Source organism: Haliaeetus albicilla, chromosome 16, assembly GCF_947461875.1.
Source record: "Haliaeetus albicilla chromosome 16, bHalAlb1.1, whole genome shotgun sequence".
NCBI classification, from domain to species: Eukaryota; Metazoa; Chordata; class Aves; order Accipitriformes; family Accipitridae; genus Haliaeetus; species Haliaeetus albicilla.
The window spans coordinates 18,502,902-18,527,728 of NC_091498.1; the positions used below are offsets into that span (position 1 = coordinate 18,502,902).

Consider the following 24,827-nt stretch of genomic DNA (forward strand, 5'->3'; position numbering starts at 1 on the left):
TTTAAACTTTATTTTTTGCAGCCTTGATTTATTTATGCAAGTGAGATATCTTTCATGAATTTTAATCTAATAACTGGGTTTACAAAATAGCAATGCATCTGCAGTCACCAATAAGGCCTCTTAGCTGAAGCAAGGCTATGAAAAGAGCTAATGTCGAATATTTGTAAGCTCTGTTGAGTTCGTGTCTCATCTGAGGCATTGTTGCATAAAATGCATTTCATGTTTTGAAAAAAAAATTGTGACTACAGTCTTTAGTTATTTTTAATGCAGAGTAGGGGGACCATAGGGAATATTGTGATTTCCAAGTTTTCTGATAAGAATGCTTCCCAGCATATGTGGTGAATAAGTCTTTATTCATTTATTTATCAGGCTGCAATTCTCTAAAAAAGAAAAGACTTATTCTATAGTGAAATCATTGCTTATATGCAGAACTAATCACAGATGAAATTCAAATAATTTATATGTAAAATTAATTTGCCTAATGGTATATGAGTTCAGTTAGCTATATGGCAGCTTTACTGGTATGCTGAAGCACCTCCTATTCTAAAGAAAAAAAAGGCAAAGCAGAGCAGTGAATACAGTCTGAGCTTTGCAAAAGGGCTTTTTTCCTCATGCAGGAGATGATACTCTCAGTTTAGGAGCTCTAGTTTGGAATGCATAATTCTGTTGCAGTAGGTGTGTTTATCTTTTTTAAGTACCCAGCCTGACAGAGGCATAAAAGACCGTGAGTTGATCCATTAGGTAATTAGGCCTGATCCACGCTATCAAAAGAAGTTTTTCAGCTCATTTTTAGGGAGGCTTGGATGAGGATCATAGGATCGGAATCTGAGCTATGTGTATGCAGCAGGCTCCATGTTGTATATTTAGTGAAAGGGCTGGCACACTTCTGGGCACTTCAAAAATAATAATTGCTGCATATAATCTGTGAGAGCGTATAAGTGTGTGTGTGTGTGTGTGTGTGTGTGTTTGTGTGGCAAGTGCATGTGTGTGGCTGAATAAAGTAGAAAAACTGGCTGGTACCAAACAACAGCAATTCCTAGAGGACAGGGGAGGAACTGGAGGAGACCCGCGCCCAAACTGCGTTACTCCTCTCCTTTCAGCATGTCACTTGACAGCACTGCCTGCTGGGATTTCAAGCTGGAAATCTTGGTGTCAGTGATGAGCTCTGCAAATGTGCAGGCTTTGACCTCATTTTCTTAATGAAAGAAACAGTAGGCTGCACTAGTGGGATCATCATAAGGTCAGTGATTAAAAAACTATTGTAAACAATATTGATACCCTAATGCTATTCAAGTTAACCTCCCACTGAGATTAACTGAGATTGCACAGGTCTTTGTCAAAATTGTCCAACCTGGTGTTAACAGTTTGCCGAAACCCAGATAAAAAAAATCTTTGAGATCCAACATGCTAGGAGATGGATTTCTTTTAAAATACTGTAAGAGTCCACTTGGATTCCTTGCTTTTTTTGACCTTCAGCTTAAAAAGTTGAAACAACCATTCTCCCAAGAATCAAAAAATAAGTTAGGGAAATAGGATAATGATGATGATTAAATTAAAGAAGAATTCTAGACCTTTGGGTGTAGACAATGAGTGTTTATAGCTAAAAAAAAACAAAACAAACTTGAAAAGGCATAGATTTGCATAACATTTTCCTCTTTAATGTTGTGGGATTGTCTTACTGTAATGATCCTGTGAAATGGAGATAGGTAAGAGATGACAAAAAGGATCTTCTCCCTGTGTTAGAGCTCCAGTGTTTAGCCATTCATATTACTGGGACAGGATAGGAAAATCTCCCTAACTCAGATGATTTTCCTTTTTTTTAGCTCAATGGGGCTGAGAAGACTTTCTGGAAATACAAAACCTCTGCATCAGCAGGCTGTTGACTTGCATGGGGCTGAGAAAAAATACTTCTCTATGCAAAGGACAAAAATGGAAGATGCCATGGAACAATGGTACAATTACCACCAACCGAGATGTCCCTTTCATATTACACTAATATTCTTAAAAGATGGATTGCTCTGCTCCCAAACCAGGGATTGATAAAGTCTGAACAAGCTTTCAGACTGGTCCATCAACACACATATATGCCCCAGGCAAAGTGAATGAAGGAAACAACCTACCTTGTATACACTCATATTTCTACGATTTAGTGAGAATCAACTGTATACCATCTCTTTGACTCTTGAAAGATAAGGAGAAACCTGGCCATAATTAGATGATAAATTGAATGTGGACAATAAAAGGAAAAGGAAATGATCCTAGTCAAAAGGAACACTGCTTTTCTACAGGAAGATGGCGATAAAGAACAAAAAGGTAATATAAATAATAACATCCAGAAGCTAGATATGTGGTATTCAGTAACAATGTCCCCTTTAGGGCAATGAAACAGAAGAGAAAAAAAAATGTAAAACGTCATGTAAGAGTGGAGCATGGGACATGGAGCAACAGGGAGGATAGTGCAGGGAGAGGTTATATCTCTTTACTCTCCAGTGATCATGTAAACTCTAAATATGATAACATGGGAACGAGTTACCTGGTTTCTTCCATCCTGATTTTTTTCTGTTTTCTGAACCTAATTTAGGATAGCAGAAGTTTTACAGAACCATGAATGCAAGACTCACCCAGTTTTCAACTTGCCCTGAGCGCGCAACCCAAGCTGTGTTTCTACACTTCCAATTTGCAGGCCCCTTTTGACCACACAGACCTCTCCCTGCGCAGCAGTAGCTGGTAATGCTTGGCTATAGCCTCTGCCTCCCCGGAGCACCAGGAGCTGGAAGGCCTTGCTGCACTTGTAAGATCCAGCCAGGATGCTGCTCAGGGTTCAAAGCAGCCACAGCAGCAGAATCTGAATAAAACAGCTAGCGCTGAAATGGGAGTAGGATTAAAGATGCAGCAAAGCTACCTATAATACCAGTAAAATCAACTAGTAACAGGAGTAAAGACATAACTGTTTAACAATAAGGACTCACACAAAAGCAGTGGAGTACAAATGATCCTAGCAAACTGTAATCAGTGTGATAAAGTCCTGCTCGAAATGTCATTCTAGTAGAGATACAGAGCTCTGACTTTTGGATAGGGTCCTGTAAGAGACTGAACTACAAGTGTTCAGACAAGCATGAAATAAGGCAAATTATAACAAGGCTATGAATTCTAACACAACTACAGCTGTGGATGTTCCTGAAGCATATTTTGCCCTGTGATTCTATAATATTTGAGTAACTTCAAACACATTTTCTTATATATCTCTAATGTTCAGTTTATTTAAGCTGACATCAGAGATCAAACCCAGGGATGATATTCTGTATTGGGGTTCATTTACTCTTCCCACTGCCTGTAACCAACATCTGCCTGGTGCAAGTTCCTCCCTATTTATTCTCTCCAGAGAAGGAGAATTAGGAAATTTGACTCAGGCTTTTTTATGATACAAAAGATAGAAAAAAGATTTTTTTTAAAAGTGTATGATCCACTCCATGCATATGTTAGAGGACACTAAAAGAGGTCCTCACACTTCTGCAGAATTAACAGCTTCAGCATAACTTACTGTTAGGTCCTAACTCCTCCCATATACCCTGAAGTCATACCACCATCACTGCTAGCTTTTCTCTTGCGAGCAGAGAAGAAAGGGAGTCAGATGCCTGAGCTCCTTTGGTATATCTCAGCTTAAAAATGTGCCATCTTCTCCACACAACCAGGGACCCCATCCCTTTCCCACTCACCCTCGTCGAGGTGTAATCCCTTTGCCCTCTTTCTTAGGATGCTTTTAAGTCCAATGGCAAGGACTTGTTAGCTGGGGTCTTGTTAGGCTGTGGTCTGACATGAGGTGTGGGTAGGAAGCTCTGACACCAGTGAGGCTCCCTCTGTAGGCTAGAGCGTCCTCTCCAGAAAAATTACTTTAGTTTGGCCCAGACTGTCTTGAGGAACTGGCCACAGGGAACAAAACAAGGCCATTAGAGTAACCTGACTCCAAACCCCTCAAAGTCTTCCCATGCCAACCCTGGAAATGAAACAAGCAGTAAAGTCAAGAAAGGCTACAAAAAAAAAAATGTTCTCTCTTCTTTTGTTTGGTGATGGATTATATTAGAGAAGGTGAGAAAAAGATTGCATTCATTATGGTGAAAACAACGATATACTGTACTGAAGTACAGAACTAAGTACATGAATGAAGCAGTGAGGAAAAACACTTAGTTTATACCATACATATTGCAAAATATTTCCTGCATTGACATGAGGTCCTTCTTTTTTTCACCCAAAGTTATGTAAAATCATGTAACCTGTTGCACATGACTTTCTTCTGCCCTTGGGCTAACTCACACACTTTCTCTTTGAACAGCATTCAAATTTCATTCCCTAGAATGTGCATGATGTGCAAACAAGCTGAGACAGAGGCTGTTGTGGTTTTGGCTCATTAGAGGCATGCGCGTGTGTGTAAATATATACATTTTTATATTGCACACATAAAGACATAAAATGGTGCAAACACCAATGTTAGAAGGCGCAATGAGAAACTTCTTAATGGGCAAGGGAAAGAATCCAAGAAGTATGTTGTTAATGCAGGCTTCATTCAACAGGTCGTTGCAAACCACCTAGCATTCAAATAAAAGATGGTGATTCGATACATACTCCTGTTTTCCTGGCAAAATGTCAATTTGTGACACAGCACCATAAAATGAGGAACCAAATGAAACATAATGAGGTTTTTGTTGTTGCTGTTAAAAGAATAGTAACAACACCTTTAAAAGAAGGGAGGTTTGTTTTTTTTCCACTGGGAACAAGAGAATCCATTCTGGAAATAATTCTGATATCAGTAATTTCACTAAGAAAACACTGAAGTAGCACCAGCTTCTGCAGCATGAAAGCAACCTAGGTCTGAAAGGAGACATTACAAACATATCTAGTGTTAATATCTTCATTTAAATAACATAATGTGTAATAGACACAGGCCCTATATAGAGACCCTCATATTAGGTAACTAAAACAATGCAGATATGATGGTATACCAGATGGCAAAAGTATAATTTTTATATAAATACGTATGTGTGCATGTGTATAAAAATAAACACATGTACATAGCCTGTAGGCAGGCACACACACAAACACCCAACACGTATGCAATATGCAAACACATCTGTCAGGTAACACACACTTGTTTTAGCCATAATGAAGCATAAATGTTCTGTAGACATTTCCTGTGAGACATATCACTAACTGCAAGTATATTCATTTTTAAACGTCCATACAGTATTTTACACTAGCCATGAGGATTCTACTAAAAGTTATAGACAGCCCTCTACAATTTAAAATTTTCTTCATGTTACCTCCATTACAAATGTCTTTGCTCCTGGAAGAGCTGCCAAAGTACTAAACCAGCCTAAAGGAAGTTGCTCAGATGTGATCTTGAGATGGGAATATACAGAGTTCCCAGAGTATGTTTTTTTAAAAGAAAGAAACCATTTTAGATTCTACACTTTGAGACATCCCAACACCTTTAGGACATTGCAGAATAATAAAAATAAATAAATATCAGAAAATATTTTGTGTTTGGATGCTTGTCTTCACAGGGATTTGGTTTACTTTCTATGTTTCCTGGTTGATAGGTAGGAGAAAAACACCAGCAGTCCAGAAACAGCAGCAGCTGCAGCAACAAAAAGGTCATGAAAAGTAAGTAAGTGCTATGCAAATAAAGGAAATAAAACAAACAGATCATTTAAAGCATAAAAGAAATAGAAGAAACAACCATAAATCAACATGCTTGGGAAAGAAAATTAAAATAAAGGGCAGTTTGAAACAAATCAAAATGTCATCAAAACAAAAAATGGCAAAACCATAAAGAACCAATAAAATAAACAGTAATTGGAAGAAACTGCAAATAAAAATGAAGTGGAACTAACAGGAGCGACAGGTGATTGCTCGTGTTACACAGAAGACTGAGTGGAAGCAGAAGCTTTTGGATATCCCCAAAAGATGGGAATGCTGTTGGACCACTGGCCCCAGCTTTGTGAAACAGTAACAAGAAGTGATCTACCCATTTCAAAGTTTTAATCCAAACACGTTTGAATTTTCTGACAGTCTGGATGGAAAGTTGGCACCAGTTTCCTCCATTTATCTAGTAGTCTACAAAACTAAAAAGAAAAAAATTATTGTCCCCCCCCGTCCCGTCCCGTCCCCAAGCCAAAAGTGTTGATTTAAACACCTCAGAACCTGACACCCAACTAAATCCCTGCACGTGTCTTTTGTGAGCAGAAATCGGATTTCAAGTCTGGACACAAACTGGTGCTCGGGGCTGTCGGAGTTGCCCTGCTTGTGCTGGGGAGGGAGCTCAGGGAGCTGGCTCTAGGTCAGCTGCCTCTAGGAGACCTGTGGGGGACAGGACGGCACACAGAGTTCCATGAGACAGCCCCCAAGATTATAACATAAGCACCATGACGTGTGCAGGGATAGAAGAAAAAAAATCAGTTAATAAATGACCGAACAGGTAGCATTTCACTTCTAACTAGACACCAGCTCCTAAAGGAGGAACTCACCAAATTAATGTGGTATATCTGTTTTATTAGCTACAACAAGCAAATGACAAAGAAACAGCTGTGGCCAAAATTTGTGAAATAAGCTTAAATTACTAATAGGCCAAAGAAAGGGCCTTAGTTGGGCGAGACACAGATGGAGGAGCGGGGCTGCTGGTGTGACGTATTGCTCTGTAATGGCTTAAATCAAACGGTAACTTTCACAAAAACTGTCGAGTTGGGGTTGACGTACTGTCAACACCAACGCGAGTAGCTGCACGCTGCCTGCCCCAAGTTCCCCTGACGCCTGCCTCTGAGGGGCCGGCTGTCACGGCCGCCCTCCACGCGTGGTGGGCTGCAGGGCTGTGCTTTGAGGCTGGCTGAGGGACAGCAAGCTGTGCCTGCAGCTCTGGTGAGCTGCATCCTGCACTACCATTTGTTATCAACTTCAAATGGCTGTACAACACCTGCACTCTGGGCTAAGCGGGCAAAACAACCGTATTGCACTACTGTAAAAGAATCGAGCAAAAGAGCCTCAGGACTACAGTTCCAGTAAGTCGCGGATCTGAAGCCATTTCCTAACGACAGAAATAGATGAATAAAGTGGCTGAACAGTACGTGTTCATCAAGCCTACTAGAAACCTAATACTCTGCTTCAGCAGTTTATTTTGCCTTTTTTTTTTTTAATAGATTTGTTCTTGAACAGCCCCTAAACCCACGCTGTGCAGTAATTTATACAAATATTCACAGGCAACTCTGCACTCAGTATATATAATTTTATTGTTTTGACTTAAAAGTCACAAGACTGAAATAAAAATGCACGGGTGGCACTTTGCCATACTGCCCCTAGAGAACAAGAGGCTGTCAGCCTGAGCTCTGTGCCAACAGGTTGCTGTGTACTAGACTAAACTGAACAGCAATAAGTCTACACAGCAGAGCTTTGCTGAAAGATGTGATCACACCTCCTAATGTGACTCCATGGCTCTGTTACTTACAGCTAAATTACATTATTATGACTTCATTGTTGAATCCCAATTCTCCTAATTATAGCCTAGAGATCTATTATTTGATTTTGTAACACCAAGTGCTTCTTTTCTAAATCATGTAATCTCTTGTAGCTTATTAATGTCAGGTTTGTGCACACGCAGGGACTTGGTTGTTTGCCAGGCAGAATCAAATTTTCAAATTTTCACTGTGTTATGTTGCAGGGGTTTGCTTGTTACAATCTAATTATATTGGCACTGAAAGCAAATTTATATTATAAAGCACTTTAACTCTTTCACGGAAACATATTTGCATATGTAAGTGTCTCGCCATTGGTCTAGTAGCTTTTTCATTGGGAAATTTTTATGGGATTGTGTGGAAAAGAATAATAATTTTGAAACCATTAACTATTTGTTTTCCTTTGAAAATGTGAATGTTTTCATTTAAAATGATGCTCATTGTAATAAATCCATGAGTTAAATGCAAATAGGTGCCACACATGAAACTGCCTTTAAGCTTCATGATGAAAAAAGCAGAAAAATGGAAATTTATTGTTTTATTAAAAGACATAAATCTTAAAATGCCATTTTAAATTGAGACTCTATTTCCCCAGTATAAGAACTGTCTGTCAGGTGGTTTGGGTTTTATTTACATAATTCCCAGTAATGTTAAGTATATTTGGTTACAAGTAGAGTATTTTATAGTATAAGCAAGCTTTAAAGCTTTAAAGTCCCAATAATACACATGTCATTACCTTCTGCTAAATTCAATGGAAGTTGAAGGGACTCGTGATCTTGCAGACTCAGGGTGTGTGCAAGAGTGAAATAAGAGACTACAATTCTCAATTACTATGTTCCCCTTGTTGTATGAGGGTGGAGCGCATGAGTGGTTTTAAAGCTCTCTTTACCCAGTTGTGTAATGCATACTCAGGGCTGCGAGGGCTGTGCCCTGGTCTGCTGTTCCCATAAGGTAAATAAAAGGCTGCTGGTTCACTTTCTTTCTCACCTGGTGTAGCTGTGAGTGGCTCCTGAAAGGACTGGGTCTGCAGCATCCCGCTCTCCTGGTTGCTCCCAGGCAACAAGCTTCCACTTCTCTGGCATGAGCTTGAATGACCGTGTGGTTGCAGCGTAAGTCATACAACTGGCAGTTTGGTGATTTTTATTTTTTTCATTCCATTTGCCCCTGCCCCCCCCCGCTCCAGTTTCAATCAGATCACCGGTTTGGACTGATTTGCGGTGCAGTCAGGAGACTGTGCAGCTCAGTCCAATGCAAGAGAAAGGGCAAAGCCTGCAGCTGGGGCAGATGGGAGGGAGAGGGGAGAGCAGGGCTGCTGCTCTCAGCAAGAGCTTACAGCTACACTGGATTAGGTATAATGTAACTGTACCCCAAACTGTACTCTAATTGCCTGCCTCCTCCAGCAGCTATGACAGATAAAAAGCAGCTAGCCCATAATGTGCAGCCTCCCTTCCCTGCTTCCAATACTCAGCATTTTGTTGGTTCTGAATTACAGTTAGATTTCCACCATACAGAATAAAATGTTCCATAGGGGATAATTCTGCCTAGTATGTGATACTTCTCTTGCTGCCGTCAGAGGAGCAAAAGAAAGAATCAGCATTCAGAGACAAGCCTAGGACTGAGGAATTTGGGGAAGATTTTGTCATTCAGCATATAACAGGCTTAGCAGAGTGGGGCACAATCTTTGCTGCTGTAGTGAGAAGGTGTTTACGTGTTAATATGAATATGGGATCATGATGGAGAAAACATATGTAGACACAGTTGCCACTAGAACTTAATGGATTGCAAGATTTACTCCCAATGGAAAAGAGTCTGCCCCTGTTGCCCTACCTAAGGCAGCCTGGATGTTTAGTCCACAGAATTCAATAGAACTCTTTCCATTGGCTTCAATGGACTCTATTTCTACATGCTCCAGGTAGTTAATGATTGTGGTAACCTACATAGTATTCTTTGATAAATCTCAGTATATGAAATAGGGATGTTGTGTTTCTCAGAAATAGTTAATGAGTACTGTATTACTGCTTTATTTCTCCTTTATAGGGAAAAGCATACCCTCCATTTTCTTCTTCCCAGATGCAGATTGAGAGATAGTGACCTGATATACTGGAAACTTTTCTAGTAAGCTCACCCTCCTGTCATTCGAAGAAGATCCCTATCTTTAGTTCTGTGCTCCTTGTTAGATTTTCCATTTATTTATCCAGTCTATGATCACCAGACCAAATAGCAGTTGACATCTGTTTATGCAGTTAGTGCTCCTTACTGAATCAAATCCAATGTCAGTTCTACTCAGTGAATAGTAAAGTATAGCTTTCAATGCCTATTAAAAACACCCCATTGGTGGGCTTCCCTGCTGAAGAAATGTGTAAACTCTATAGCCAGATTTAATGGGTTGGTTTATATGTGGATCACCTTACACTGCACGTGAGTACTTTTAATATTTGCAAGGATTATCATCTCCATTCCAAGTAGGTATCTGGAAAGAGAGGTACAGGCACAACTACTTTTTCTATATAGTAAGGTGTTTTTTCTATATATTTTGATTCTGCAAAAACATCCAGGATCGCTAGCAAAATTCGCACCAGTCAAGTGAATAATAAGAACAAAAAGAGATTTCTGTAAGAGAATAAGATAACGAGGGGAAAACTATTATCAGGATACAGTGGAACAAATGGGAATTATAGGTATTAAAAAGCAAATATTAAATTTACTACAGTTGCAGGAATTTTAACCTCTTTGAGCTGATCCCTGTAAAATCCAGACCTCCTATTAAAGTTCATCTGAAGCTGCTAAAATGAGAATTGCAATTAGAATTGCAATGCCAGTAGCATAGAGATCTTCTGAGTTTCCCACACAGTAAGTTTATGCACATACACAGATGTGTATTACTAAGGAACATAAGCACTATGAAATTTGAAAGAGCAACTCTTGTGTCTTCCGTGGTGTAAGTATGAGAGATTTGACCAAGGTAAGCAATAGTTCATGATAAAGAAGCAATGAAAAGCAATTACACACCAAATTACCCTTCTGTAAGGGTGTTTAGTAAGAAATACTGATCTGTGGCCACTTAATGTCATTTGCAGCAAATCATTGATCAAATGTATGGATACATCTGAGGGTCCTTCTTATTGTGCTCTTAAAGTAGCATATTCAATAGTTTTATGTAGCTGTCTAAAAAAGAGATGAGTTTTTGACCCAAAAGAAGCTCCAGAGCTTAGATTTTCCTTCTGGTAGATTCGTAGGATTATGATCAAATAATGGAATGTGTTATGTCTTGATTACACAGTTATGGAGCAATCACCTGCCATGTTTGCCTATCCAGTTTATCTTCCTAATCAAGTCACACTGCAACTGATGATTTTAGAACAAATTCAGTGAAACTGCTGGAGAAATTGCCATGACAGTTTTGATTCTGAATTTCATATCAATCATACTAGCTGCTTACACACCAGTTTTCTTTTTCTACAAATATTAATGAACTTTGCTTCTGGTTTTTGTTTCAGCCCAGCTGATACTGTAGAGTTTTGTACTTTGCCTCGCACTTTTTTTTGGTGAGGAGTGTATGTACATCCTGGCCTAAGCACATAACACTGTTACACTCATTTTTTGGAAGTAGCAGAGGCAGATGATACAACTTGCTGCTGAAGCTGCAGATGTTTCACAAACTTTGAAATAGAAGTAAGGTCTCCTAAGCCCTAGAGCTGTGGTTTATTTGTTGCCTTTCTTACCATTTATAAATATGTGTTGGATTTCTGTCCATTGATGTTTTCTCTCAAAACTGTGCTGTTTCAGCTGGATTTAATGCATGTACAGTCATGTATTTTTTTTCTGGGGAACACTTTTAATACATAATCAATTATTAAATAGGGGGGGTGTGAAAAAATTGAACGAAAAGGAGACACCCATACAAAACCAATTTTTGTTGGCTGCATGACTCATTAATGAACCTTACTCAGTGCTCCTATTGTGCTGAGTGCCTTATAATGAAATATAGAGGGTTAATGGCTGCAGTGCAGTGGGCTTAAGTAAAACCACAGCAGGTGTGTGCCTTAACGAGCTGTTAATGGGGAGACAGGTGCATGTAAATATGGAGCAGGAGGGCACAGGAATGGCCAGCAGAGAGAGCAGAGCAGTGTGACCACAAAGTGCTCTAACAGCAGTTACAGAGTTAAGTGCTAATTGTGCTGTGGTCTTTGATACTGTCAAGTTAGACCTGAAAGACTTCACCTATAGTGAAACATTCTGTGTCGTTACCCCTTCAATGGAAGGGGCTGGCGCTAGGAAAACTCTAAAGATAACTCGTTTCTTTATGTATTTGGCTAAATGAGTTTTCATAGGAAATACTGCGGCGAATTTTCCCCAGATTAATCACTGGTTTCTAACCTGGTGCATGTGGCTTGGGCACACAGGTATGCATAAGGAGGTCATATCTCCACCTGCCTTGTATAGAAAGCATTTGTATTAGTTGTCTTGCAGGAAAAAACAGATATTGATAGCCAAGGGCCCTAACCTGTTGAGTGAAAAAGCAATAAGAAAGGCTAAAACCAAGCAACCTCAAGTATCTAGCTTCAGTGCCAGAGAGATGCAGAGCTTCTCAGATAAAATCCATGTCTTAAGGTAGGAACTGATTCACTTGTTCTCAAATGGTAAGAAACTGTATTTTGGGGATGCATAACAGCTGACAGTAGGAAGCAATTGTCAGGAGTGGCCATACCACAGCAGTTCCAGAACTGGCAGCTGTGCTGGACACACTCTAGAAAAGCACTTTGCCGAACTTAGAAAGTTGAAGCCCTCCTTAGGCAAATTAAATTGTTAGTCTTTTCTACTAAAACTGTCTATGACCTTTCATATTCCTACCCTAGGAGACCGGTCACCTTGAGTTTTGTTTTACTATCTTTTTTATTTGGTTTTGCAAACAATAACAAAAAAGTGTTATTGTTGACGGTATCATCACTCTCACATGTTAGCAACTATGGCTGTAAGAGGAATAACTCACACGTCAAAATTTCTCCTGGCTAACACTGCCACAAAGATCACTATTTTTCTCCTGGTTAGCTTCTTATAATGAGTCTGCTATTAAAACTTTTTTTCAACCCTGGAGAAAGAGGCTTCCTTTTCAGAAATAAAATAAAAAGTAAAGCTCTGATTCTGGGAACTAAATGATCCCAAGAAGTATGTTTCCCAGGTGCTGTGAAATGCCATCTTGTTGCCTATTCTACTCTGCAGTACACATTAACGATGTTTTGGGCAAATCAGAATAGATTCCTTTGGAAGATTCATGATGAACAAAATTCTTAGCAAAAAAATGTTTTTATTAGCACTTTTCTTATTACTCCTTACATTTCTGACAGATTCATCTCCCTCTTAGTTGTGAAACAGGAGTATATGATAAGTCGGCTCCAAATGTCATCCTCAGGGTATTTCTTTAGGCACCTGACATGAGTGCCATTAGCTCAGATTACTCAATTACCTGCTGGCACTCTGAAGGTGCCTAAAAAAATAACATGAATATATTGCTGGAATTTGCATTAAATGTGAATGGGTAGTAAAAAATTTCTGGATTCTTTGACCTCTTTGTGGTTTGTATTAAAAAAATAGCTAACCAGGATCTTGTATGTTAGAACAGCTGCATGCTTTTAAAAAAGCTCCTAAAAGTTATTTACTTTTTAAAATGTCTTTATTTATAACTTTTCATGGTTGAAAATTAAAATAGTCTATTTCCATTAAATTACACTGCAAAAAAATTAAACTGGAGAAACAGAAAGTTTAATGACACTGCTTGCGTCTCATGGAAAAAGGAAAAAAATATGCTAACCTCTGAAGATTGCTTGTTACTCTTTAAGGTAATCTTTTGAGTTGTTCATTTTTTTCAGTTTATAAGGCATGCTGACAGGCACTTTGGACAACTTATCATGACACTGTGTGCCATAAATGTGATGCAGTGCTTCATAAATGTGACAAAGTACTTTCAAAACAACTGTTGACTTTTAAAGGCATGCTACTCCTCTAAAGGTAGGATATTTACTGTAAGTGCAGTTTGTTGAGATTCTCAGATAATTTGCTACCTACACAGCTTTAATATGTTTGTGAATTCAGAAGATGTTCATAATTGTAAGTCTCTATGAGATTACTGTGTTTTAAACCAGGCTTGACAGCACAATAGAATCCAATAAAAGAAAGCATCAGTTGTACAAGGGGTACTTGTACAGAAAGACAATGTGAATGCAAATAAGATTAAAAAATAATTGACAAAGAAACTGAAACATAAAAACTGCATGTGTATTTCTGTACTACACCCTCTCCACATCACCATCTCAGGAGCCAAACATAAAAATACTATTGTCATAATAAGAGTGATTCTAATGAAAAGTGAAGCATATAGGAGTTAAGATAAAATAAAGCTGCTTCCCATCATATTGATACATTAAATAATCTCTAAAAGATGACACATATTTAAATCTTCCTATCTACTTAAAACTCTTTCCCACTATAAGCTGTTGGTGTAACTTAAAGATATTCTTATTCTATTCTGTCAAAACAAAATACACTTCCAGCTTGATGGTCATCTGTAAATTCAGAATTTGTTTCTCAGTAGATTGAAAAAATGCCGGCTGCATCCAGTCTTACACTGGAAGAGATCAAGTGATCTTTACAAAATCTAAATCCAATCAAAATAATGGCCTCAATGGAAACCTCCCACTGTACTTGTCTGTTACTGTCAAGGTATACCAGATGACCCACAGGTAATGCTATTTACATGAAACTTTTTAATGTGAGAACAAGCTAGAGCAAAATGAAATTATGCCTGATTATAGAAATGTACTCACCACTGTAGCTAAAAACAAAAAAAAGAAACATCCTATTTCAGTGTACCCAAAAGCTACTATCTGCGTGTTTTCCAGGTATGGCCTAATATAAGCCATTACCCCTCAGTAAAACCCTTGGCAGCTGGAAAAGGCAGTTGCACTGCATTTTGCACTGCATTACATTTATATATCTTCAGCTATCATCACAGGAGGAATTTAGGAATGGCAATACCTACGTCTTGAAGCACTATTGAAAGTTGCTTTATGAATCTTTTTTAATTGAGCTTGCTTAAGAAGTTGCCATTCCCCTCTCCACTCCATGCTTCCTCGCCACATTACCATGGTGCTGTGTCTGAGCTTCTATGTACAGGTGAACCTGAGCAGATTAAACTTATCTGTGTTTATAAAATCTTTCGTTCTTCTGGTGATTTCCAGAAGTCACCATCAGAATATGCAGGGAAAGAGATGAATACCTCGAGGCACAGATTATATTGATGCCAGGGCTTTACCTTCAACGACAGCTCTGCTCCACAAACTGCCTGCTGTGACAATTCAGGGAATTCATCCAAAGGCATTGACCTATTAGTCTAGTTAGGAACTTTGTAAGCAAGGCTTGAAATAAGGTGATGATAAAAGTCCATCTATCACTAAAAATATCATGACTCTCAGAGGTAAATGTGAATCACAAGAGAGATAAAGGAGCATCAGGACAACCTGACAAATATCTGTTGTGCTTATACACAAAAGCTAAAAGTAATAGGGAATAAACTGAAACCTTATAGCGTAATGAAATGGACAATTAACTGGTGTGTCAGAGATGAACACATCACAATCACAGGGTGACAACAGTGAATGGTACAGAATGGTACAGTTTCAGCCAGGAGAAGCAGGGGAAAAATGAAAACATTTCAATATATGCCAAGAATTAGTACACTTTTCCAGTAGTCCTGGAATGAGAGAGATGACGATAAAACAGGAAAAGTACAGGCACAATTCCATGATGAGCATGGACTACTTAATCTGAAGAATGAGATTAATATCACTTATTTGAACAGGGAGAACCATGGTAATCGGGAAGGCAAAAGGGGGTGGAGATGAGTTTTAATTACCCAAGTATCTGTGGCAAAATAGCAAGGCAGAAGCAGGTTATTTTGTCTAGACATGTTTGAGAAGGTGGAGAAAGGTTCCAGAGAAACAACTTGGTTCTAACTAGTGAGGAGTGACTGGTCAAAAATCTGAAGATGCATGTGATAGTAAACCAAAAGAGTTCATGATACACAAGGAAAAAAGGTGATGAGAGTAACAGGAGTAGGACAGCAGACCAACTCAGGGATCTGGTAGATAGACAGACTCTTTTGTGAAGAAATTTTATGGAAAATATGACTTCAGCAAAAGTGATGGTTATGACATTAAATATTAAAGGCACAGTAGCCATCTGGCTCAATGGAGGAGAAAAAGAGGAAATAATGTACCAAGGCAATATAGAAGCTTCAGGACCTCTATAGTGTAAGTCAAAAGAAAATAAAGGCTAACAAAATGGAAACAGTGAGGACTAAAGATATATATAAAGAAGTAGACTGACATGTAAGGTTTAGACCAAAAAAGTTGAAGTACAAAATGACTTACCAGTAACAAAACAAATAAAACCTAATAAGGGGAAAAAAAGTTGATCCATGACAAATGAGGAAAGAAAAAAGGAAGCATCCATTAGTTAACATGAAAAAAGAAAGAAACATAGGTGTCATAGAATAGACTAAAGTATTTCCTGTCCTTTTTAATTCATTCTTCATCAAAAAGGTTAGCTGCATAGCCAAGGTTTTTCATTTTAATAGAGGGAGATGTGTAGAGTCTGCACTGGGAAACGCATGAGTTAAAGTGTGTTCAGACGAGTTAGATGCATTTCAGCCAGCAGGACCTGATAGAAAATTCACCTTAAAGTTCTTTTAAAGCGAGTCAAGGCAATCTCTTAACCAGAAATTATTATTTTCAAGAATATGAAAAGGCTGGGGGAAGTCCCACAGGACTGGAGAAGGCAAACACAGTAACCGTTTATAAAAAGGGGAAAAAGGGTCAAGTAGACTGGCTTTTAGAAAGGCACCTGTCTCAAAAAGTCAGGAAAGCATCATGTGTCCTAAATTAAATACACAGAAATCATTGTTCAGTTCTGAAAGCTGCACCTTGAATTTACCAGATACATAGCAATTTTCATTTGGTACATTCACAGATGTAATTGCCTAGATTGGTGCATTATGATTTGCAAGAATTGTGACCAGCAGAATTTAAGACGCTTGAGATGTGTTCCCTACCAAATGAAGGACTGAGGCTTCAGTTTGAAGACCTTGGTCCTGAGGGCAGATCTAGGAGTCTGGGATTACAGCAGGAGAAGATGCATGTCCTCTCATTGGGGGATCTGAATCAAGCTGGCACAACATGATTAACTTTGAGTCTCAGACTGTTTTTATTTTTACATATTTATTTTTCCCTGCCACAAGATACAAACTAGTGTGTTTAGTTAGAAAAACATGTTTAATTGTACTCTGCATAAACTCCCATTTAGAAAGAAAATGTTTTTCAAATAAAGTTCTTTAAATGTTTTGTGCGACATCTGGACTTTTTTTTTTATATAAAGGATCTGAAAGGAATTTAGAATCCCAGACTCCTTGTGGTTCTCACATCTTCATAAAAAGGCAGCATACTAGAATGTGCTTGCTGCTGGGAACTGACACTTCACAATTAATAAGGAAGTAAAACATCTCCTACTAAATACAGGTTTGGTCTTGTACTGCCTAGGAGTTTTGCCTGAGGACCTTTCCAAAGAGGACTATGAACTGTATGCAAGGTCGGGAAGAGTTTTAAAAGACTGTTTCCTCCTCTTATCCCCTAGTGCCTGGGGATAAGTGCCTGGGCTGACCATGTTCATTCTGGTATGGGCTGTGTCAGGATGCACGTGCAACATTCACACTGGGCAGTGGTGAAAGGACTGTGTCAGAGCCATCCTCTTGCGGTCACCATCAAGACAGGTGCAGCACAAGGGAGAAGCTCATACACACAGCATATTCTTCATAACACAGTTTGTAGTCTCTAGACTATTTAGAGCAATTACAAATACAGTATGATTTAGTCTCCTAATTTTATCACAACTCTTAAAATTCATTTGTTGCTTCCCTGGAAGATCTGATTTCTAGAGTCATGTCATGGTATAAAATCTTAATTTTTGTTAAAAAAAAGAAAGTATGTTTTAAACTCTTAGACTCCCAAAGAAAAGATGAAAAGCATAAACTGTAAGGGTTCAAAACCAAAGGCGGCAAGAACCAACAGTTTTTATTATTTCTTCTAACATTTTGGAGTTAATCGTACAATTTTTGGTGGGCTAGGTCAACTAGAATATTATCTTGGGCTTTCACTGCATGCTTCCCTCTTATTCTCTGTGGTTTAAAAATCACAGTTTCTTTGAAGAAAAATGAATTCTAGTCCAAGGCTATAGAAGATCAGAGAGTTCCAACAGTTTTCAGGGATACCTAAAAATTTAGGTGCTCACCTCCCATAGAAGGTCAGTGGCAGCCAGGAGTTTAGCTCTTGTAAGCTCTTTTGCAAATCTCACCTGAAATCTCTGTTATTTTCAAGTAAGTGTTTTGCCTGTTGAACTGAAGGACCAGAATCGACTCTTGCACAGTAGGTTTCTTATAATTACTCACAATGGGAGAATGCACTCACAGACAACTCTGGGAGGTATTTCTGAGTCTCTGATTTCTAGCATTCTTCACTTTCTCACCCTACGGTATGAACAGACTGCCTTGTATTGCTGACAATTTATGTTTTCTCTCTAACACCCACCTACGTAACATCTATGTTGAGCATTTACGTTTACGCTAATAGCCCCTGAGAATCAATTACCATAAGAAGATCTGTTTCTTTACACTTCAACTGATGAATCAGTCATAGGTTAAAACAAGAGGAGGTAAAAAGCCAGCATGTCTGCACTGATTTTTTTAAAACCCTTTACCTAAAAATACTCTGGATACAGATTATATTTTTTTCTGTCCTATGCATGTTCAATATTATTTTACCGGTCTTAAAATACAATTTCATAAATGGATTGAGCAAAAAGCACTCAGGATTAACTGTATTTTTATATACTCCAATATTGTGTTGTACCCCTATGCAACAGAATTCAGTCTGTTTGGTTGGCACACCCTGGTGGAAGTGAAGTACGATAGCAAGCTGGCACCCGGCTGAGACTGGCTCCGGGCGTGAACTGATGTTACAAAGACAGTGCAATGAGGAGGACAGAAATAACCTTCTGAGATCCCAAACGCCTCTGATGATTACTTACCGGCCCCAGGTAGAGTTCTGCCATGGAGACTTTGTCCGTCCTCACACACAGGGATTTGTGGGGCCCAGTGATGACTCTCCCCTCTTTCTAAAAAACTTTCAGTGGTAAAGCTCTGCAAAGATGAGTCCTTTCTACCTCTTCCTGAAGTTTCTGGAGAAGTATGGAACTGTCACCTGTACAGAATCTGACATCCATCCTGATTTGTCCTACACAGTCCAAGGTGAAATGATAAAGTAATGGCTTAAAGAACCTTAGATCTCTAGAATAGATCTCAGATGGCCAAAGCTGCCCAATAACTACTTTTTTTTTAACCTTTTCAAATGTTGTTTAGAAATTGCCTTCTTTACAAATGCCTTCTCTTTCTTATTGCTGATCAAACTGACAGCAATACTGTTTATTAAAAGACACATTTATTTCCCACCAGGTTCTTTGCATTTCTGTACATTTCCAGAATTCTTCATACTCTGGCTGTAATGGTCTGAAAGGTCTAACACTTCACACCATAGCAATAGCTGCAAAGCAGTCTGCACACAGAAATCTCAGGGAGAACCTCTTGGGAACGAGTACCTCTCCAATGGCCTTTTCTCTGCTATAGAGTTTCCTACAACAAAGGCAAGCCCAAGCCCCAGGTTTTGTCACTTAATCGGTACCATTCCACAAGAAAGCTTACAGACGAACGCTTATCACATCCTCCTGGGAGCAAAGAGCCTCCATTCAGAAAGTAATGAGAAGAACCTGGATATTCATTGACAGTATGACCCTTTTGATCAAACACTGCCTTTCTAACCTGTGATTATATATGTGCAATGGCAAAAGAGACACTGGATGAGCAAAGATAGACATCTAGAAATATTGGCAAAGTGCTTCTTAAGCACAGGCAAAATTAGAAAGTAGTCATATGAAAAACCAATTTAAATGCCAGTCTCAAAGCTCTTGAGATCTTCCTAATTCTGAAGTTCACAGTGAGGAATTTATAAAACTATCAAAGGAATCCCTTTTTTGGAGGAAATCCATTTCAATTTAATTAAACATCCAGAAAAAATATTTTGTAAAAGACAAATATTTTTAAAGTTAATGCAAGGCAACATTGATATGTATAATTTCCATCTGAGACGTATAAAAACCATATGACTGTAGTTCATAGTTACAGTCTCACTGCAATTTCCAAATTATAGCTCCTTAATTTAGAAGTGAAAAGACTTTATTTTCAAACCACTTGTCTCTTTTCTTATACATTATTACCAGTATTAAAAAAGAAAAAAAGAGAGGTTTCATGGTCAGCTTTTACCCTCAGTTTCATGTATATAAGCCTGGTATACTGATGATGTATAGAAGACATATAAATCAAGTCTCCCTTTGCAATGCAACCGCAGTTAAAAAGAATTTGAGAAATATCTGAGTCACCAAAGTCAGTAACATCTTTGACTTAAAGCACTTGCGGGACACATCTGCTAACAGAGGAGATTGCCTTTTTATATAAATGCTTTTTGGAGTAGAACCACAATGCAAATAACCCAAATAAAGCAGGGAGACAACCTAACATGAATGGATGTCTTGCAGAGCCAAAAGTTTATGACAGCAGGAACAAAACTACGACTATAAACAGGCTTTCAGGCAGCACCATTCAGAATACTGAGGCAGTGTAGGTGTGGCTGTTTTGGTACCTAAGAAACTGCAATGCACAGTGTCATCTCAGCTTCCTGCCAACTTTCCTGTGTTGGTGGAGTGTCCTGGGCAGCAGTACTGTGATTCTGCTTAGGGACTCATGGGAAAGCTACATCTCTGCAGTTGTCATGCCCCAGTAGGTGAACTCCATTTTACTCCTAAATCAATGAGAAGGGGGGAGGTGCTAGGCTCCCATACAGTGATTTAGCAAGATGTTATCCTCCTCTTTGCTGCTAACTAGAACTGTATTTCAGCTGCAAATACTCAAAGAAACTGCTATTGTACATTTGCCTGTTAATTTTCAAGAGAAAAAGCTTTCAGTATTTGTGCTTCCACAATGAGCAAACCCTTATATACCTGCCTTTGTCTGGTACTAATGACAGTCTTAATTAATTCCAGAAAAATATGAACTATGTCTCCCTTGTAAGGATTTTGGCCTCCCCAAATGGCTCTTTTCTCTTACATTCCATGGGCATAGTCCAAAGTCCATAGAGTCAATTGGACTTGGTCAAGTGTGCTTTGGCTTGGGTCCTGCATGCCCAGGTTATATGGCATTCATTGTTAGTAAAATTACATCTCTGCTGTGATTCTTGTACCCCATCTTCCCTTCCTAAAATTATTCATTAATCTTTCTAATACTTATTTACAGGTATCTTTCACCTTTTTCACATGGTACATTGAAGTAGCTTGCATTTACATTTGCTTAGTGATCACACATGGCCATGGTTCAGTTGATGTCCCCTTGGTAACATGTTTAACTGGGGTAACTTGACTGTGTATCTGACCTTTGACTTTTGACGTGGTTCTATGTAATTTGATCTTTTCAAAATTTTGCTTTGTTGTGATCATATATTTGCAGTGTAGGTCTGCTTTCCTTCGACTACAACACTCAAACATGTCTTAGGTAAAAAAAAATGAAATTTAGTCCTCAGGGCTGCTAATTCCATAGTTTTTCATAAACTGCAGGAAGTTTCACTTTGGTCCACTTACTGGTTCTTCACCATTTTGCTGATAACTATACTTGAGGTAATGCAGAGTATTTGAAAGTAACATAAATAAACGGGAAAATGACACTACATCAGTCTAAGTGCTGCTAACAGGAGTTCAAGAATGGTACAGAACAAATAGGGAAAATATCGTATATGTAAATCATTTGTGAAATCAAGTTAAAATTAATGACAAACAAAATTGAGTTCCCTTTGTGGTTGATTTCCATTTAGCTGCACCCAACAATAAAATAGTTATCAAAGAAAGCTACCAATTAGATTTTAATTCAAAACATTTCCAGAAAACAGTTCCCAAATCTCAATTGATATCTCTCCAACAACCTCCTAATTGCAGCAAGTTGGTGGTAAAGAAAAAAAAAACCTGCTTTAAATGAAAAAGATGTATTCCGCCTGCTGGAGCATGCAGTATCCTTTTCTTAATTATTCCCAGAATTTCCCCTATACATGAGCTTCCGCTGAAGATTATAAATAGACAGATATGTATGTGTGTGTCTGGGTGTGCGTGCGCACACGCACATGGATGTATGCTGAGAGAAAGAGACAGGAAATGTTATTGTATCAAAATCTAAGGGATTTATCTAATGTTCTACCACTTTTTTATGAAGTGTGCTAATGGGCAAAGGTAAAAAAGACCACAGAGTTCAGCTGGGGAATTTCTTCCATTTAGTTTTAACAAGTGGGATGCCTTCTTGAAAGGATCTTTAGCGTAATCAGGAATTCAGAACTACCTATAATAAAACTCTCCAGAGCCTGTCTGATCTGTAAGCCTTAAATACTTTTCACTATCCAAAGACAGAATAAAGTATGTTGTTTTACCCAGGAACTGCAGCAAAAGTTCATTCTTCCTCCACTTACCTGCATGAGGTAGAGACAGACCATTGCATGATTCTGCCTTCATCTAATGTGAGACCATACTCTTCTGAACCCTCTCAGTCTAGTCCTTGCTGTTTTGCTCTGTGCACAATCGAAGCTTGTTGACAGCCCTCTGCACAGTCCTAAAAAAAGGAGAAAGATGACACTGAGACATCTGAAGCCTGTTCTGCGTAGCAAGAATATGGTCCACATGACAAGAGATGGAAAAACTTAAAAATATTATTTAAGTTTTCTGTTTCAACCAGAAACTTCCAAGCAGATGATCACTGATGTCTTTGAGGCCTACAAGATCATCGCTATGGTGTCTAGGAAGCACTAAAGATATCCAACCATCTTCCATACTGAAAGACAGAACACTTTTCATTGCAGATCAATGAGCAACAGACAGCTTCTTACCTCTAGCTTTTATGTTTGGGAACCATGTAACCCTCTAAAAAATGTTGAACCCTTCTGAACTGGATTTTTAAACATCATCTGGCTGTTGAAAATATGGTTGTACTACACATTCCAGACTGCATAGTATACTTTCATAGAGCTACCAGAGAAGATGGATAAGCAAACTAAAGACGAGGCAAAGGCTGTAGAGGACAGTGCTGAGCATCCTTTGCAAGGAGGGACTAGATGTAGAAATCAGCATGCAAGGAATGTAACAGACATTTATTAGCTGACAGTGTTATAAAAGCAGATTTTTTTGCGCAGTTCATGAATGCTTTCAAACATCATCTCGGTAATATCAGGCAATGCACCTCCTGGCATTTCTCTCACATTGAACTTTTTTAATCTGGTAGGAACGCTGGTGCAACTGGTTCCATTTATGTTCTCAGCAGCTACAGTTTCTGAGAGACAGAGGGTCTCACAGAGACTACTGTAATGGTCCAAATGAGAATTATCTAGCGTTGCTGTAACTTATGGCAGAAGCTAAACTGACCTTATCACTCAGGATAAATGAGAAGAAATTGGCTCTGCAGATCCCCCTAGCTCCTTTGGGCCTAGACTGAGCAAACAGTTTTATGTATGGTGTATGTGTGGGTTTGAAGGATCCTACTGTGATCAGTTGCTACATAACGTATCTGAAAGAACAGTTGAGGGAAGTCTGAGGTACTATGCATCTGTAGATGAAAGAACTATCAGAAAATTATAGCAGTAAATAAATAAACTTTGGGCATGTTGCTCTTTACCACAATATACCTGCTCTACTTTCATCATAGATTCAGCCAATGTGAAAATGCCTTTATTTTCTCCAAAAAGCATTCATGGAGAGTTTGGCATCTTCTGTACACATTATATTAACTCTCACAGTTTTGAAAAACTCAGATTCACTATAAATGTTTAGGGCTATAAGACACCATCTTTGTTTTCTCAGCTTGCTTTGCCAATTCAGTTTTATTTTCCATAGTTAGGAAATGCCTCTTTAAATGTCAGAAAAATCAATAATTATGTGAAAGGATATTTTTATAGACTGTTTTTTCCATTTGTTTGCAGAAAAAAAACCAAACCAAAACCAAGAGATTTGGGGTCTCCAGCAGAGTAACGGAACAGAATCAAAAGGTGTCAGCACAATCTCTGGCACAACAAATTTAAACATTTTATCCATTCAAAGAAGTTATAATACTCTGTTGTGTTATGCTCTATGTCCCTGACTTCCTGCATCTTTTACTTGGTCAGATTCACCCACAGAAGAGTGCAGATGACTTCCCTTCCATGTAAAGATAAGTTGAGCAAGTAGCAAAGCAGCGAGGTTTCTCTTTGCTTTGTAATATCTGCAAAGGCTGTTTTAACAAGGGATTGATTCTACTTGCCCCCCCTTCTACAGCTAAAGTCAGTAATGAAATTTTGTTCTGGATTCAAACCTTCATGAAGTTCTGGGTTATTTCAGTTCAAGTCTTTTGATCAGGACTGCCTTTGGTGTTTCAGTGAACGTGATAAATAAGGAGCCAAAAAACCGCTTGAGCCCTGGACAAGAGAGAAGGTTGTTACTTCTCAGCAGAAACAAAACTTACCAGCTATTGTCACAGCCACACATAAAACAAATGAGAGATAGAGCTGCCTCTAGTAAATATTTTCTGTCTTTCATCAGAGAAGTGTGGTTTGAATAATAGCTCTGACAAAGACCAGCATCTCTAAGATCATGATTACAACACATACCAACAGGCCAGAGGGGGAAATATCTCGGCTACAGACCAAACAAAAAATCACTTGTAGCTGTGATTATCAGTCAGCCAGAGAACTGCTCCCTGGAAGGTTGTTGAGGTGCACTGTCCCACCCCCATACTATCACATTATATCTACAAGAAAGACACGGAAGTCACACACCAGTACCCACAGACATCCACATATGTTGACTTCATTAAAATCATATTGTGCTTTTTGCTGTCAGTTTTTTTTATCTGTAGGAAAGTGTCCTCTCCCGGAGGTTTTCTCCCCCCATTTCCCTTTTTAAGATGCTGAGGACTCTGCCTCCTTCTTCCTGTGGGTAACTGAAAAAAACCCACAAGAAAGGTCATCATTCGATCTCTGCTTTGTCTCTTACTATAATAAAATGATCTTCCTTTATATCACACTTTTATATGCTTGACAGCTATGTTTGACAGTTAGTAATAAAAGTCAAGTCATAATCTGCTTTAAGTTAGAAAAGTCATCTTGAAACCCT

General features: G+C 38.7%; 1 long non-coding RNA gene across 1 annotated transcript in view; it reads right to left on the reverse strand.

Annotated features, from left to right (window-relative positions):
* Nucleotides 1-22,417, reverse strand: part of LOC138689460 (uncharacterized) — a 72,969-nt gene extending 50,552 nt beyond the window's left edge. Inside the window, exon 1 of the long non-coding RNA XR_011328288.1 lies at nt 22,160-22,417. This is a non-coding gene — a long non-coding RNA (uncharacterized lncRNA). The remainder of the gene's footprint in view (nt 1-22,159) is intronic.
* Between the last annotated feature and the right edge of the window lie 2,410 nt (nt 22,418-24,827).